Source organism: Pinus tabuliformis, chromosome 7 (assembly GCF_031772625.1).
Source record: "Pinus tabuliformis cultivar Carrire ecotype Pingquan chromosome 7, CPIR1, whole genome shotgun sequence".
NCBI classification, from domain to species: domain Eukaryota; kingdom Viridiplantae; phylum Streptophyta; class Pinopsida; order Pinales; family Pinaceae; genus Pinus; species Pinus tabuliformis.
This window is the reverse complement of record NC_142293.1, coordinates 1,690,950,300-1,690,966,829: the sequence shown is the minus strand read 5'-3', so window position 1 is coordinate 1,690,966,829 and position 16,530 is coordinate 1,690,950,300. Positions and strand designations below refer to the sequence as shown.

Genomic DNA, 16,530 nt, shown 5'->3' with positions numbered 1-16,530 from the left:
CCTCCTTTAACCAAATAAATTCGGGTCCTTTATGCCAGCTTTGCAAATTCAATCATAGCATGGGGAAGCTGGCTAAGAGAAAACTTGAAAGGTACTGAATTAGTTTCAAACAGAGACATTAAGCACTGGACAGCAATATGTCTATAGATAACCAAATGCAGACTCGGGACATGAACTAAGCACTTCCATAAAACATGCAAGAGTCCAGATTTCACTGAGGGTATACTCAACTTTCAGATTGTGTTTTGGGGAAAGCCTATAAATTACATTTGACTCCAGATTGTAAAAGAGTTGAACCCTTTGGGTTGATGGGTTTATCACGGTGAAATTTGGATTGAAAGGGATTGTTAGAGTGAGTTATGTATGCAACAGAGAGGAACTGACAGGGACCTTCCATGCGTATCCAGATATATAAAGAAATCCTAGATTTAGAGCTGACCAGTAATGAAGGCGTGTCCAATGCAATCTTCATTTGCCCAGTAGCTGAAAAATACGAAATGGATTTTGTATTCCAGTGTTCAAGCATCCAACAAAGTATTTGGTGATCCTACCGACTGCCATTACGTTTGCCAACCTGCTCGAAATGAATTTCATGCCTCATTGAGTCACTTGAAGCCAAATGTAATCGTTCAAGCTTCAACTGAACCTTCGCATATCTGAAATGGTCGGCAATTGACAAATGTAGTCACTTCAAGCCAAATGTAATCGAACAAGCTTCAATTGAATCTTCGCATATCTGAAATGTTCGGCAATTGAAAATGGTAGTCCCTATTTTTCATATTGGTTGAGAGGATGCGCCTATACGTTTGCGAAAATGTCTTCCAACTTTTATGGGAAGGGTAGTTAAATATATTATATTTTGATGGTTGATGTTAATATTATTTATTTGGTTATTATTATTATATACAGGTTGAGTGGGTCTAATGGTTAAGAGCATGTCTTTCCTCCTAAGAAGTCATAGGTTCCTAAGAGGTCATAGGTTCAAAACCAGGGGGTAGAGTATGTACGCTTTCGTAGACTTAGCAGTCAAATCGCTGCGTGGAGGTGGGTCCCTTGTCCCACGAACAAGGGGGTCTCATACACCAAGAGGTAGGTCTCATACACCAAGAGGTGGGTCCCTTGTCCCGCAAACAAGGGGTCTTATACACCACTTTGGTGTCTAGCTTGGCTATGACCTTAAAAATGGATATTTATAATATTAACATTAATTTTACTAAAATTAGTAATTGTACATAAAGGTGTAAAAAATGTTGAAGGAGGAGAGCTATTTAAAAATCATCGTAGATTTATAGTCATGATTTACTAAGTATTGAGAGGAATCAAATCTCTCAACATGCGAATTAATTTTACTAAAATTAGTAATTGTACACCAATTTGGTATCTAGCTTCGTTGTGACCTTAAAAATGGATATTTATAATATTAACATTAATTTTACTAAAATTAGTAATTGTACAAAAAGGTGTAAAGAATGTTGAAGGAGGAAACCTATTTAAAAGTCATCATAGATTTATAGTCATGATTTATTAAGTATTGAGAGGAATCAAATCTCTCAACATGCAAATTAATTTTACTAAAATTAGTAATTGTACAGAAAGGTGTAAAGAATGTTGAAGGAGGAGAGCTATTTAAAAATCATCGTAGATTTATAGTCATGATTTACTAAGTATTGAGAGGAATCAAATCTCTCAACATGCGAATTTTTTTTATGATCTTCAATCCTTCACTGTTATAGGGAGCATTATGTTCTAGTAGATCCACTCCCAAAGGAAGCTTTACTTGTGGATGTTGGCATTTGTACCCGCCGACAATTTCGCAATGGTGGGTTATCGTAAATCTTTTCTTTTAATCTATTTAATCTTTCTTTTCCAATGAAAAGTTATTTTTTCTTCTTTATATATGTCTGAAGCATATTTTGGATGTTAAGATAAAATGTTTGTTAACAAATCAAGTGAGTTGTTATGCAGGCAAGAGAATGTACTTTTTTTATTTTTATTCTAGAAATATCAAAAATATGTTTTTTTTTTCTTTTGAAAAAAAGGTAGTAGATGTTTTGTTAAGGTACTTTGTGATTAAAGGATCATTGATTCAAAATTTTGTAAGCATGAATTCAACCATCATTTCTAACCAAGGTTGTGTGCCATTAGAAATAATTTCAACATACAATTTGAAACTCTATAGACACAAATTCAACCATGAATGCTACTTAGTGTAGCCCAGGCCTACCATTTACAAATCATTTTAGCCACTTACATATATATCAGTCGTGATTTAATCTCCTTAGTTATAAATAAACTAATCTCAAAAAAACAATTACATTCTAAATCTTATTAATCAAATTTAATTACTTATAAATACTAATAACAAATTACATTGTTATTTTAATCTTATACTCGTGAGTTTGACAATGTTGTTTTTTCTTTATCTGCATATATAAATAAATAGTATGTTTGTCAATGAAAAGCATGTCAATTTTTTTAAAGCTTTAAGGGTTAAAATGTCAAATGTCTAGAATAATGTAGGATATGCATACCTTTGTATTTATATCTACTTTTTAATATATAAAAAATAATAAATAAAAGCATCCAAAAGTTCAGGTAATGGAGCATGTGAAGTTCAGGTAATGGAGTCGGTGGTCTATCAGTGAGGGTGGGTGGCATTAACATGACATGCAAATACGGGTTTTACAGTGTTGACACCTAATCCTCTACGATTGGGTGAATTTGGAATGTGAACAGTCATCAGAAGATGAACTGAGCAGTCACATTCTTTGTATATAACAATAGCTACCTAATGAAATAAATCGAATCAGTTTTTTGCCAAACTGGAGTTACTCCTGGCCTGACATGGTATCAGAGCCAGCTTCTTTTTAGCTCTTGTTCTTTGTAACTCCCTCCTGCATAGTCTGCTCATACTCTGCCCATGTTCTGCAGGCTGACATGTCTGTCATATCCCTGCGAAATCTCAGTCACTGTTTAATAATTTCGTTGTGTGTGAGTTCCATTTTGCTATGCGTTATACGCATGGATTCGTTGAGTCTCAATCCAAGCCTGCGCCTGCCTGTTCTTCTGAATACATAAACGTTTCATAATGTTTTAGCGTTGTCCTTCATGGTACTGCATCTGCTCCAGGTTCTGAGAAGTGTAAATACGCTGCTGATATAATCTACCTGCCATATTAGAGTCATAGTAACGTTGTTGAATCATAGTAACGTTGCTGATATAATATACCTGTCCCATCTATGTTGAATCATAGTAACGCTGTCCCACAGCATGACTGTTCATCTCCCGATGCGAGTAACGTTGTCCCATATGTTGAACCACCTTAACGCTGCGTTAAATTTTTTTTCGTGAACACCTCTGTTTAGTGAATAGCCTGAACGCCTCTGTCCAGAGCGATTAATGTCCAGATCGATTGGCATTTCGGCGGATTGAACCTACGACCTGCCCAGTACCAAACCGAACGCCTTAGTGGATTATCAAAGCCTCTCATTGTTCCGGTATTCTCAACTATTCAATACGCCTCTCATTGTTCCGATATTCTCAACTATTCAATACGCCTCTCATTGTTCCGGTATATAGTATGCGTTAGTGGGTTATCAAAGCCTCTCATTGTTCCGATATTCTCAACTATTCAATACGCCTCTCATTGTTTTGATATTCTCAACTGTTCAATACGCCTCTCATTGTTCCGGTATATAGTATGCGTTAGTGGGTTATCAAAGCCTCTCATTGTTCCGGTATTCTCAACTGTTCAATACGCCTCTCAGGTTATGCGTTATATGGTATCGACCGCTCAACGAAGCAGTAACAACTTGGTATATGGTTGAGTGTGGAAGGGTTTCTGCATTCCCATTTGCGCTGAATACTGTATATTAAATGGTATATATTGATGGCATATGGTTGGACAACGCATTTTTTTAGTATGTCTTTAAAACGACTTTAACGTTGTCCCATATTTTAAAAACTGTCCAGCACTTTAACGGTGCCATATTTTTATTACTGGCTTCAAAGTCTAGAGAATCAAAGGGATTTATGGTGATTTTTTATCTTCAGTGAACCTTGAAATTGTAATACCGTTGCTGCTCCAACTTTGTAGAGCTCGCGGTTGATGCCATTGCTGCTCTAAATTTGTAGAGCTCGCGGTGAATGATTGATTATTTTTAAACAACCAAAATTATTTCCCAAAGAAATTTTTTGAGTACAATTTCACTGTATATCAGCAGAAGTTTTTTTTTTATCAGCAGAAATAATTTTTTTTACAAAATGCATTCAATCATCTCTATGGTAGGAATAGTTCTCACTGGCAAGGAGAACTATCCTGAATGGTCCTGGATGATAAAACACACCCTCATCTTCAATGAGTTGTGGAAAGGAGTGTGTGTCGGAGAAGGAGACAATGACCCAGTGCAGCCTACATCAGACAAAGAGCTCGTCATTTGGGAAAACAAGAATAGCAAAGCCTATGCATTAATCGCAGCATCTATAAATGAAGAGGTGAGTCGCCATATTTCATCATATTCAACTGCCTTTGAAGCTTTACAAAAGCTTAAAGAACTTTATGACTCACATTCTGCACTTGAAGTTGTTCAGCTCATGATTAAACTCTTCACTCTTGAACTGAAAAATAATGATCCTCTTGCTCTTGCATCTGAAGTAAAATCTATAATGCATGATATCAAATCCACTAAGGTTGAGCTAGATATCCCTCTTATTGCTTTTCTCAAGGCACTCTATCCTACTTACTCCAATTATCTTGAATCTTTACAAGCAAATGGAAATCTTAAAGATATCACCTTTGACTCTCTTGTGAAAAAGTTTGCTGAAAGAGAGAAAGCCTTTGGAAAGAAGACAGCCCCTGAATCTTCTGAAGAGACTGTGTGCCTTGCTCATAAAGAAAAGCATCCTGCTCAAGATTCTACAAGAGGAAGAGGTGGACGAAGAGGAAGAGGAAGATACTTCAGAGGCAGGGGGGGCAGACATTCTTAAGGAGAAAAGGCAGACTTACATTGCATTCGTTGCAAAATAAATGGATCACATGATGCCTCTACATGCAAGCTACCATGGGACAAAGTTGAGCAGAAAAGAAACCAACAGAAAGGTTAAACTGATGATACAGACAAAGGTAAAGCACCTGAATCCGCTCACTATATTGAGGCACAATGTAACATTGGAGTAAATGAAGATTTGTTTAATGCGTCACTTGCTTCTTCGAAAAATGATTGGTTGCTTGATTCAGGAGCAACCTGTCATATGACTCATAGAAAAGATTTTTTTGAAGATTTCACTGATAATGTTGATGGAGCAGTATACTTTGTAGATCAGTAAAAAATCAAGCCATCAGGGCTTGGCACAATCAGGCTTAAACTGCCTGGTCTTCCAAACTTTCTTTTGGATCATGTTCTATATCTCCCACAGCTCAAGAGAAACTTGTTGTCCTTGGTCCACATCCGCCAGCAAGGTCACTCCATTCATATGTTTGATGGCAAACTTGAGGTAAGAAAAGCTTCTGACCACTCACTTGTCATGAGGGGAATAGAAGAAGAAAGGTTTCTCAAACTGCAAGGAACCTCTGCTCATGCACAACATTTCTCATATATTTCTCATCATGAAGAAGGTACACTTCCATCAAGTTTATTATGGCATGCTAGATTTGGACATTTAAACTATGACAGTCTCCGCTTATTGAAGAAAAATGGTGTTGCTGGTTTGCCTACAATTCCTAGGAAACATAAGCAATGTGATGCTTGCATTCTAGGAAAGCATAGCAAACAGTCTTTTCATGATTCACATTCAAGAGCACATAGGAAGCTTGAACTCATTCATTCAGATTTATGTGGTCCAATGCTTGTTCCTTTTGCAAATGGAAATAAATATATCATGACATTTATTGATGATTACACCAGAATGTGTTGGGTTTATTTATTGAAGAACAAATCTAATGCTTTTCAAACATTCAAGAATTTTCATAAATGGATTGAAAATGATGCACAATTTCATATTGGGTCTATTCGCACTTATAATGGAAAAGAATATACATCAAATGCATTTGAAAACTATCTTCGCCAACATGGGATCAAACATCAAACAACTGTGCCTTATAATCCCCAACAGAATGGTGTAGCTGAAAGAATGAATAGAACAATCTTGAATATGGTACGATCCATGCTTTTCTTCAAAAATGTAAAGATAATGTTTTGGGTTGATGTTGTTCCATGTGCTGCATATATAAAGAATAGATGTCCATCTAATGCTATAAGAAACAAGACTCCTTATGAATTGTGGTATGGACATGTTCCTTCGGTAAAACATCTCAGGATCTTTGGTTCCACTTGTTATGCTTTGATACCGAAGGTACATAGAAACAAACTTGGTGCTAGAAGTCGTAAGTGTATCTTCCTGGGGTATTCAAACACCTCCAAAGCATACCGCCTCTATGATGAAGCAAATAAAAAGTTTGTTGTATCTAGAGATGTAATTTTTCTTGAATCATCCAAATCTGACAATGTTGTTGAGTGGCAACTTGATCGCTTGGATAGATTCGCAAAAACGAAATCATTTCAAGAATTTGATAATCAGATTCCACATCTTGAAGGGGGGATTCCTATACTAGATCAACATGTGGAATCTTCTTCTGAAGAACAATATCCCCTGCATGAAACTCCAACAACGGATGATGCTTTAAGTGATGTAATTGATAGAATTGGGAGACTTAATCTTGATTCAGTCCTAACTCAATCAATAGAGCAGCCTGGACCATCTAAAAAAGGTCCCCCGAAGTGGCTGACAAAGACACTTGAAAGTGTTCATCCTGATGAAATTGGAAAAACAAGAACCAGAAACTCAAACCAACAAAATGGAGGTGATGTAGATGACTCTAATTCACCTGTTGATATGGATGTTACTTATGATTGTGAATTGAACTTGTCTACAGATTTTGAACCAACTTCCTTCAAAGAAGCTACTTCTCATGATGAATGGAAAGAAGCAATGCAAAAGGAGTATGATGCCCTCATAAAGAACGACACTTGGAAGCTGGTTGATCCTCCATTTGGAACCAAACCAATTGGCTGCAAGTGGGTCTACAAGAACAAGTACAAAGCTGATGGCTCACTTGACAAGCACAAAGCTAGGCTTGTGGCAAAAGGTTTTGCATAGAAGGAAGGGGTCGATTATGAGGAAACTTTTGCCCCCACAACAAAATGGGCCACCATCCGGACACTCTTTGCACTAGCAGCTCAGAACGGTTGGAAAGTCCATCAAATGGATGTAAAAACTGCCTTCTTGAATGGAGATCTAAAAGAGAATGTTTTTATGTCCCAGCCTGAAGGATTTGCTGTGAAAGGACATGAACATAAAGTATGCAAACTTGTGAAGTCCTTGTATGGCCTCAAACAAGCACCGCGAGCCTGGTATGAAAAACTAACTGAGCATCTTCTGAAACTCAACTTCAATCATTTTGATCTTGATGATGCAACTTTATTTGTCAAGAAAGTTGGCAAAACAGTTGTATATCTTGTGGTATATGTAGATGATCTTTTAATGACAGGGAACAATGAAAGCTACATTGCATCCATAAAGAAGGAATTGGGGAAAAGTTTGGAAATGATTGATTTGGGCTATGTTCATTACTATCTTGGCATTGAAGTAACCCAACATCCAAAATCCATATTTCTTTCTCAAAAGAAATACATTGGAGATTTGTTAAATAGATTTAGCATGACAAAGTGCAATCCTCTTTCTACTCCAATGGAACAAAACTTAAAGCTCACATCTATTGAAGGAAAGGAATTTGAGGATGCACCAAAGTATAGACAGCTTGTAGGAAGTCTCATCTACCTCACTACTACCAGACCAGACATTTCATTTGCTGTTGGAATCCTCTCCAGGTTTATGCAAAAGCCTTGTGAGGGACATTGGTCTGCTGCAAAAAGAGTTCTGAGGTACTTGAAGGGAACTCAAGACCTTGGAATCAAGTATACATAGGTGGACGACTTCAACTTGATTGGATACTCTGATTCAAACTTTGATGGAGACAAAGAAACTGGAGTATCTACTTCAGGATATGCTATGAGTCTTGGATCAGGAGTTGTCTCTTGGAGATCACGCAAACAATCAGTTCCAGCAGATTCCACAACAGAAGCAGAATACGTGGCAGCAGCTGAAGCAATGAAAGAAATTGTGTGGCTCAGGAAAATTCTTGAAGATTTGCAGGTAAAACAAGTACAATCAACTCCACTCATGATTGAAAACACCTCTGCAATAAAGTTGGCCAAGAACCCAAAGTTCCATGATCGTACAAAGCACATCAATACTAAATATCATCTGATCCGACATCATGTTGAGGCCAAAACAATCCATCTCCGTCATTGTTCCACAAATGAGCAAATTGCAGACATCTTCACCAAAGCGCTTGGAAGAGAAAAGCTTGAAAGATTCAAAATGATGCTTGGACTCACCAACATCCCTTTAGATTAAGGGGGGGAATGTTGACACCTAATCCTCTGCGATTGGGTGAATTTGGAATGTGAACAGTCATCAGAAGATGAACTGAGCAGTCACATTCTTTGTATATAACAATAGCTACCTAATGAAATAAATTGAATCAGTTTTCTGCCAAACTGGAGTTACTCCTGGCCTGACATACAGGATTAGGTCCCAAAAAGGTCTTCAAGTGGGATAACCTTGAATATCTAGCACTAATCTCATTCTATAATATAGTGCGAACTTATTATCCCACTACCCTCGAGAGGATTTATAGAACTGCAATAGTACTCCATTAGTATATCCTCAATGCACTAGGAATATTTACTGACTCTGGTATTGGAAGTCCTTTGGTATGGATGGTTCGACCTAGCTTGTTGTTCATGACACGATAGCCAATTGATGCACGAGGTAGACACAACTTCACATAGTTTGCAATTCCCTCCGTGGAAAATACGTATAGCTGGCAATATTAGTGCTTAGTTGCTCTGTAACACAATAAATATTCGTCACTTGTCTCTCTTTTACGTTGTGTTCTTCATGCAAACACTCATAACCTCCTGCTCTTCCATGTTGCATTCTTCATGAAAGGAGATCGAGAGCGACATGTGCTTGTTTGTTTCTCACTTTGATTTTTTACCCGTGTCTGCATAGCGAAGAGCACAACTTTGAGTACGAAACCCATATTATTTCCCTGTCATCTCTTAATCGGCGTGACATTGAGATCCATGGTTCGAATCTCTGGGCCGAGTCTGAGGTCTAGACATTCCTTCTTGTGTAGTCTGTACTCATCCGGAAAAAGTTTCACTGAAATAATGAACTATGGAGAATCAGATCGGTGTAGCTACAAGAAGGAAGAAAAAGTGAAAGTTGAAGGCTTGCGTTTGATTCTCGGAGAATTGCAGACTTGTTATCGAAGCACAAAAATTTGAGGGACATTTTCTATCCTTGTAACTCAACAGAAAATGCAGTGAGCACATCATGTTAAAAAACAATGGGAGAAAGAAAACTTACATAACAAGTCAAACCTAGGAAAGCCGCATAAAAAGCACTGCAACATTCCAAACTTGCTCGTTCTTCTTCATGGTCCCACTACTTATTCTTATTGTCTTGGTGCTAAATTTTTGTTTTCGCATTATAATGTATTGTATTTTAACTGTTCACGGTTGATCTGCAGGGTATTCAATACTAAAGACTATTGCAATCTCATTTTGTGTGTCGAGTGGGTTTCATCCGCCTTAGGGAGATCGAGGGGCATATGAGAGTGCGAGAGGGAGGTGTGTTTGGCTTGATGGAGAACAATGTCTCTACCAGAACTGCTTTGTTCCAGAGTGCTTCGAGTGACATCTGAGAGCACGAGAGGGAGGTGTGTTTGGCTTGATGGAAAACAATGTCTCTGCTAGAACTGCTATGTTCTAGAGTGCTTCGAGGGGCATCTGAGAGCCTCAACAACTCTCTAGCCACCTCAAGGTCTGAAGTAATAACAATTGGAGTATACCCCAAGCTAAACGCCATGAGCTTCTTAGCACCATGAAGACGAGCCAGACAGTCAAGCTTGCGATGAGCAAGACCAAGACAGTGAACCGTGGTGAGCAAGTGTCATGTCCCTTCCTAAATTAATTTGAAACAAGGCTAATTATTGCATTTTGGGGGCCAATTTTGGAGATAGTGGGGCCCATTCGATTTTTATTAGGAGATTAGACTTAGGAGAAGTTATTTTGTTGTGGTTAAATTACACATGGGGACCACCCACACTGGGGAAATATGCACTCGCTAGTTAGGTTTGCACGGGGATGGTTAAGTGAGGGCCCACAATGGAGGTAAAATTGGAGGGAAAAGTGCTCCACAAAATCTATATAAGGAAAGCAACTCTCCTCGTTTCATTCATCTTTTTGGTAATATCGATTTCTCTTTGGTCGCTCGAGCTGCTTAGTCGAGTCACTTGTTGTTCAGCACGAATTCTTCAAGTGAAGAGATCACCCTTTGTTTGGGCGACTTCGAGTGCCACCCTAGGCAGGTTTTCTTTCATTTCTTCAGGAGGAGAATCTCAGTGTGATTCCAAGTGATTGCATCCATCTCCAAGTGGCGCGTATTACTGGAGGACGCAGTGAAGAGGAGGCCGAGTTTGCTTGTGGCTTCTTGCAGAGGTGCTTGGGTGAAGGATTTTTTGGAGAGGAGGCACAGGAGGATTGTTGGTATTTGGGAGAATTTTTGGAGTTGGAGGAGTGTGCTACTTCGCAAGGTGATTTTCGCACTTCCTAGGCCAATGCAGAGGCAACATTGGGTGTTCACGTGGAGGGTAAGGTATCAGTCTTTGAGGCTAAACTTTACCGTGGAGGTTAAGGGAAATATTTAGAGAAGTGATTGTTGCATTTTCATGAGATTGGAGGAGGGTTTCATTAGGGTTTATTGCAGGCCGTTTTCTGGAGCAACTTGGAGGGCATGGGGCATATTGGAGGTCGATTTTTGAAAGTTCAAAATCCGGCCAAACTATTTCTGGGTTTTCTTGGGTTTTTGACAAGGATCCTAGATATAACATTTCATAATTTTCTAAACACTGAAGGTGGGGTTTTCAGCCATATCTTGCGACAGACAGTGCATAATTGCTGGGGATTACCTAAGGCATATTCGAGACCGAATTTGGGAGGTTGGATTCAACCCAAACCCTTTCTGGGTTTTCCTGGGTTTTTGACAAGGATCCCAAATATAAAGTTTCAGCATTTTCTGAGCACCAGAGATAGGGTTTACTACAACTCCTTTCTAGTGAACAATGTAGTTTATGGGGACAACACAGAGCATTAGAGGAACAGTGATTTCTAGCTTCGTGATTATTGTTTTATAGCCTGGGTCCTATCAAGATTGCCCTTGAAGCAAGCCCAAGTGCATTTCTCCATATTATTGTACTTGCTCCATTTCATTAATAAAATGGCCCAGTTAGTTCTCACTTTGGGAGTTTTAATAAGCATTTGTTGATTGTTTTTTATTTCCTATGTCACAAATCGATTTTGTTTTGCAAATCACTGTTTATTTAAGTTTGGAACATTACAGCAAGAGCAAGATAGAGGTTCACGTGTCAAATTTGGATAAGCCTGAGGAGGACGGAAACTATGCTCGTTGATTCGCTGCAATGAACAATGAAATACAATCAAAATTTGAACTTTTATATATCTTCTAAAAAATATAGCAGGAGGCTAAATTTGAACTGTAGATGATATATTTTATATTTTCAAAAGGGTAACAACATCACTCATATTGTCATGATCACAAAAATCCCCCTCATCACAAAGAAGGTCATTGCGAGAAGATTCCTTTAACACGTGAAAAGGAGATAAACCATTGTTAAACGGTTAAACTAATAACAAGGGACTAAAAATGAATTTTCATTTATAGTGAGATGAAAATGGTATTTATTTCGTGTTGTGATAATTATTAAGTTTAATTTTAATGATGATAAATAAATTAATGTAAATTTTAATTTATTAATATTTATTAATTATTAAAAAATATTTTAAATATTATTTTTCAATACTATTTTTAAATTTAAAAAATATATGTATTTACTTATCTGGTTTAAAAAGTGATGGCATGTTTAATTTTATTATAAAATTTATAAAAAATAGTATTTATTTAATAATGTTTATTTTTTAAATATTTTAAATTATTTATAATATTTTTATTTTATTTTACAACTTTCTTCTTAAATGTAATATTATTTTCCAAATAAATATAAAAATTTCGCCATCCCATCTGAATGCAATCTTGATAGAATAATGCATGAAAATCAGTGGTGGACCACGGCCATGACACATAGATACATAGGATGAAGTTGAGTGCTAACTCTACATCCGAGATTGTCCTTATCCTTAAATTTCCGGACACGACAACCCATTTCATGTTTTTTCTCATGCTTGAGTGTCAAGTGTTTCCCTAGAGTGTTTTCATGTCTTTGCAATTTTTATTTTTGCTCTTTGTTCGTTTGCCCAACGCATTACTTTTATTTAGGAGATCTTCTATAAGTGAAACAATAGCATAATTAGCCCTAGCCTTGTTTGTATGACGCTTTCTCCTTATTTGAAATTGTGGTTAAGGAAGGACAAACTAGAATTGTGAGCTTTAGGAATTCTTCAAGTCTATTAAATTTGCCTCCTATATTTAGCATAGGAGAATACACTGGTAATGATCGCAAGGTAGAATGTGTATCTTCATCCTTGAAATTGTTTGCTAGTTTGGCTGAATTGGGTCCATCTTCTCATATCAACTAAATACCCATTTTCTGGAATTATGAGCTTTAGGAATTCTTCAAATATGTTAAATTTGCTTCTAATATTTAGCATAGGAGAATCCACTAGTAATGATCGCACGGCAAAATTTGTAACTCCATCCTTTATAGCGTTTACTAGTTTGGTTGAATTGGGTACATCTTCTCATATAAGCAGAATACTCATTGTTTTGTATCTATTGGAAGAGGTAACGATATTGAATTTGTTTTTGATGTTTTCGTTTCATGGTTCTTGTTTGGGTTGTATGTTGTTTCCATTTTGTTACTATATGATGGGTTGTCAAAATATGATTTATATTGTCTTTGAATTTTCCCTTTGTAGGCTATGCTTTGTATCTTATGAAGCTTCTTTGAATTCATTCAAGTAAAATCTAATGGATCTTCAAAACTAAATTGATTGTTGTTTTAGCCAATTTTAATGTTGAGACAAGACATTATTTATGCATATGTATGGCACTACAATTGAATCAAGTCATTGTTAGCAATTCAATGTTAGCGTAGCAAGATATGGTTCATATGCATAAGGATCTCATTTTGAATCGACTTTGAACATCCTTTAAACCCGATCGATACTAATCATTCCTTCCCTCCATGAGAATGGTGGTTGCCTAATAGCCACACTATGTTGGGTGTTCGATTTCATTGTCATGTTTCAAATGTAAATTTGGGGGGTTTGTTGTTATTGGCAAGTTTGAAATATAGGATTGGTTGAGATTTTGCAAATGGATCCACATTGTTATTGTATGGTGGTCATTTAAGTATATTTTTGAGTTCATAAGGGACAAAGAATTTATTGGGCCTAACATAACGAGTTTTGCGATATAATGCCTTTTTGGAATTATGTTGATGTTGATATCTTTTTTCTTCTATGCTTCTCTCACATTGTTCAAAAAATAATCGTTTGTAGTTGTTGGACATTGCACATTGGGCATCTGAATAAATTTTATGCTCTTAAGAGCAAAACAATTTATTGGTTGCTAACGTAGTGAGTTCTACAATATGTTGCACATGGGTTTCACTTTTTTTCGTTTAGGATTTTCCCACATTGTTCCAGAAAAAAATATCATTTGTAGCTATAGGACATTGCATAGCGAGCATATAAATAAATTTTGTGCAAGAGAAAAATAATTTTTTGGTTGCTAAAGTAGTGAGTTCTGCAGTATGTTGCATATGGGTTTCAATGATATTGTTGTAGGTTTCCTTTCTCTTCTAGGAATCTGTCATATCATTTCAGATAATATCTATTTGCATCTATGGGAAAAAATGGTAAATACATTTTTTTCATCTGCACCTTCCCGACTAGCAACCTCGTTATAATATTTTGTTCTAAATAAATCCTAATCAATATGCTCGTAAGTAAACAACATGTCTCAATGTCTTCAGGTGTGAACGATGGTAAACATAATCAATGCTCATTCATTGGATCGATGGGGCCTTCTCCTCTATCGTGTATGAATTGATAGGGGAATTCTCTCTCTTCCGGTGGCAACATGGGGCACGATCCATTACAGCACAAATAGAAGCAATTAAGCCATCAGTTCACGAACCAGAAGTCACCATCAATAAACTGCATGCAAGGAGTGATTCAAAGAAGGCATTACAATGCTCCGATTTTGGCATCTAACGTGTGTTGTTGTGCCATAAGCTAGGTTTAACGTAGGTCTTTCTTCCTTAAAAGGAGCAGGAAACACATTTTGGCTCTCGCTACTAATGCTTCCCGTAGAGAACCAGTAGCAATGCCAGTCATTTACCTAGCATAGAAATAGCACCAACAACATCTGAACCCGTAGTAGCAACTAGCATACCTTAAAGCACAATATTCATGTATTGATTAACCTGTTTGAATGATTATTTGTTGCCTGCGTGCTCAGATATTGTTCAAAACCATACTCAACTACATCACAATATTGTTGAATTTTCATTGTATGTTTACCCAACTATGAGCTTTACCTATCATCATCATGTGCTACTGTTAAAGGTTTTCATGGGCTAAATCATGCAAGAGTTTAGTAAAGTAGCATTAAATTTCCAAGAAATTTGGTCTCTGGGACTTTTACCCTTGAGAACCAGATGGCATACAAAGATGATTTGGAGCCTGTTCGCAGGAGTTCGATCTGCAAAAAGGCGATCTGGCTTTGAATTGTAGCCAAATTGAAGACCATGATAGGTTTCTCCAAGTGGATGTTTTGTTGGGAGACCTTCTTGTTTTTTTCAAAGGTGTTGTACGAGGTGAAGGTCACAGTGTGAAGGCGTCGTACCAAGTGAAGTTCATAGTGTGGACATCTTCCCTAAATATCGAATTCAAGGCGTGAAGGTTTGGCAAGTTTCTTTGAAAGGCCTTCACTTGGTTGTGCTTGAACTAATTGATTAGTCTACCGCCTAGCTTCTGCTGGAGATGGCTAGCTATGGAGATGTTGTGAAAGATAGTTCTATTCGGTTCACTTTGGTCACAAGTTTGTTGCTATGGAGAGGCTATGAAAGATAGTTCTATTCGGTTCCCTCTAGTATAGGGAACAAACCACCGCGTGAACTTAATAGCATGGTGGCAGGGAATGCCAGAAAAAACAAACCACGACGCGAATCTGGGTAGGGTGGATACATGATGGGTCTAGAAACAGTTTTTGTAATATCCCAAATGGGATATTTTACTAAATTTGCATAAATTTAGCTCAACCAAAAATTTCACCATAAAATTACTATTCGATTAACAGAAGATTGCCATGTAAAATATAACAAGTAGATTGCTTGCATTCAATAACACAATGAGCAAAAATAATCTCAGCTAGTATTATAATAAATGACTGAAAAGGTGTACATGACGATATAGCTGAAATAACTGAGATAGACAATCTGGTCTCCAAAACTGATTTGCTCTGATGCTGAAACCAACCCTCCCAAAACTGAACTGAAATCAATCACTACACTTGTGAATTCTGACTGAATCCACCAAGGAGATGAGGTGGGTTTTCGTCCACTCTCACCAAGTCACTTGAGGGTTTCTGTCCTGGGGCTACTGTTGAAGTAGAGAACCGAGTTCTCAAACCTCTCCACAAGAAAAAATCACAAATCGAAGATGTCCTCTAATGACCTCCTCCTCCTCTTTTTATAGATCTAACGGACCCCTCTAGAAGCTCCTATTTTATTATTATTTTAATCATTGAGCACATTTCCCTTAATTAAAATATTCTTTTTAATGTGGGAAAATGGTAAATTTGCCACCATGCTTCCTCAAGCCACTAAAAATCACTTCTAGCCATCCCATCATGTATATCTTCTCATTCTGGTTCCAATGAGCTATTACACTAAGGTGTTCTGCCAAGTATTCCTCCCCAAATGCCACCTTAAGCGTAATTAATTGAGTCAGGCCCATTAATAACTCAATTTTCTGAACGTTGTCGGGATGCAACAGAACGAAAGGAAAACTCTGCAAATGATGTAATGTACCAAGAAAATGCCATCAGACCTCATAAAAATTGATCTGAAATGTTGGGAAAACTTGTTAATGCTATGCAAGCTCCCTCATCAGTATTAAAAATGTGTTTAGGATCATCTTAAATTAACCAAATTGTGAGGAATTTGTGTCAAGTGTTATGTGTCTTTTATGAGAAATTTATGAGATTAATTAGTTGTTTAAAACACATATACAACAAGTAAAATTCAGATAAATAAAACACAACAAACTCATAAACAAAAAGTTGATAAAGGAGTTCACCTCTCCTAGGCTACATCTCCTTGGACCTGCTTCAATGGCTAGACCCTCTTTGGATTAA

General features: G+C 37.1%; 1 protein-coding gene across 10 annotated transcripts in view; it reads right to left on the bottom strand.

Moving 5' to 3' along the window:
• LOC149255020 (uncharacterized) overlaps positions 1–803 on the bottom strand; it is a 451,815-nt gene extending 451,012 nt beyond the window's left edge. For 9 of the 10 annotated variants that reach the window (XR_016267201.1, XM_089460284.1, XM_089460289.1 and 6 more), the window contains exon 1: positions 440–803. The gene's annotated coding sequence lies outside the window, so the exon portion shown is untranslated. The remainder of the gene's footprint in view (positions 1–439) is intronic. The other variant, XM_089460285.1, reaches the window with a different exon arrangement.
• Positions 804–16,530: the final 15,727 nt, after the last annotated feature.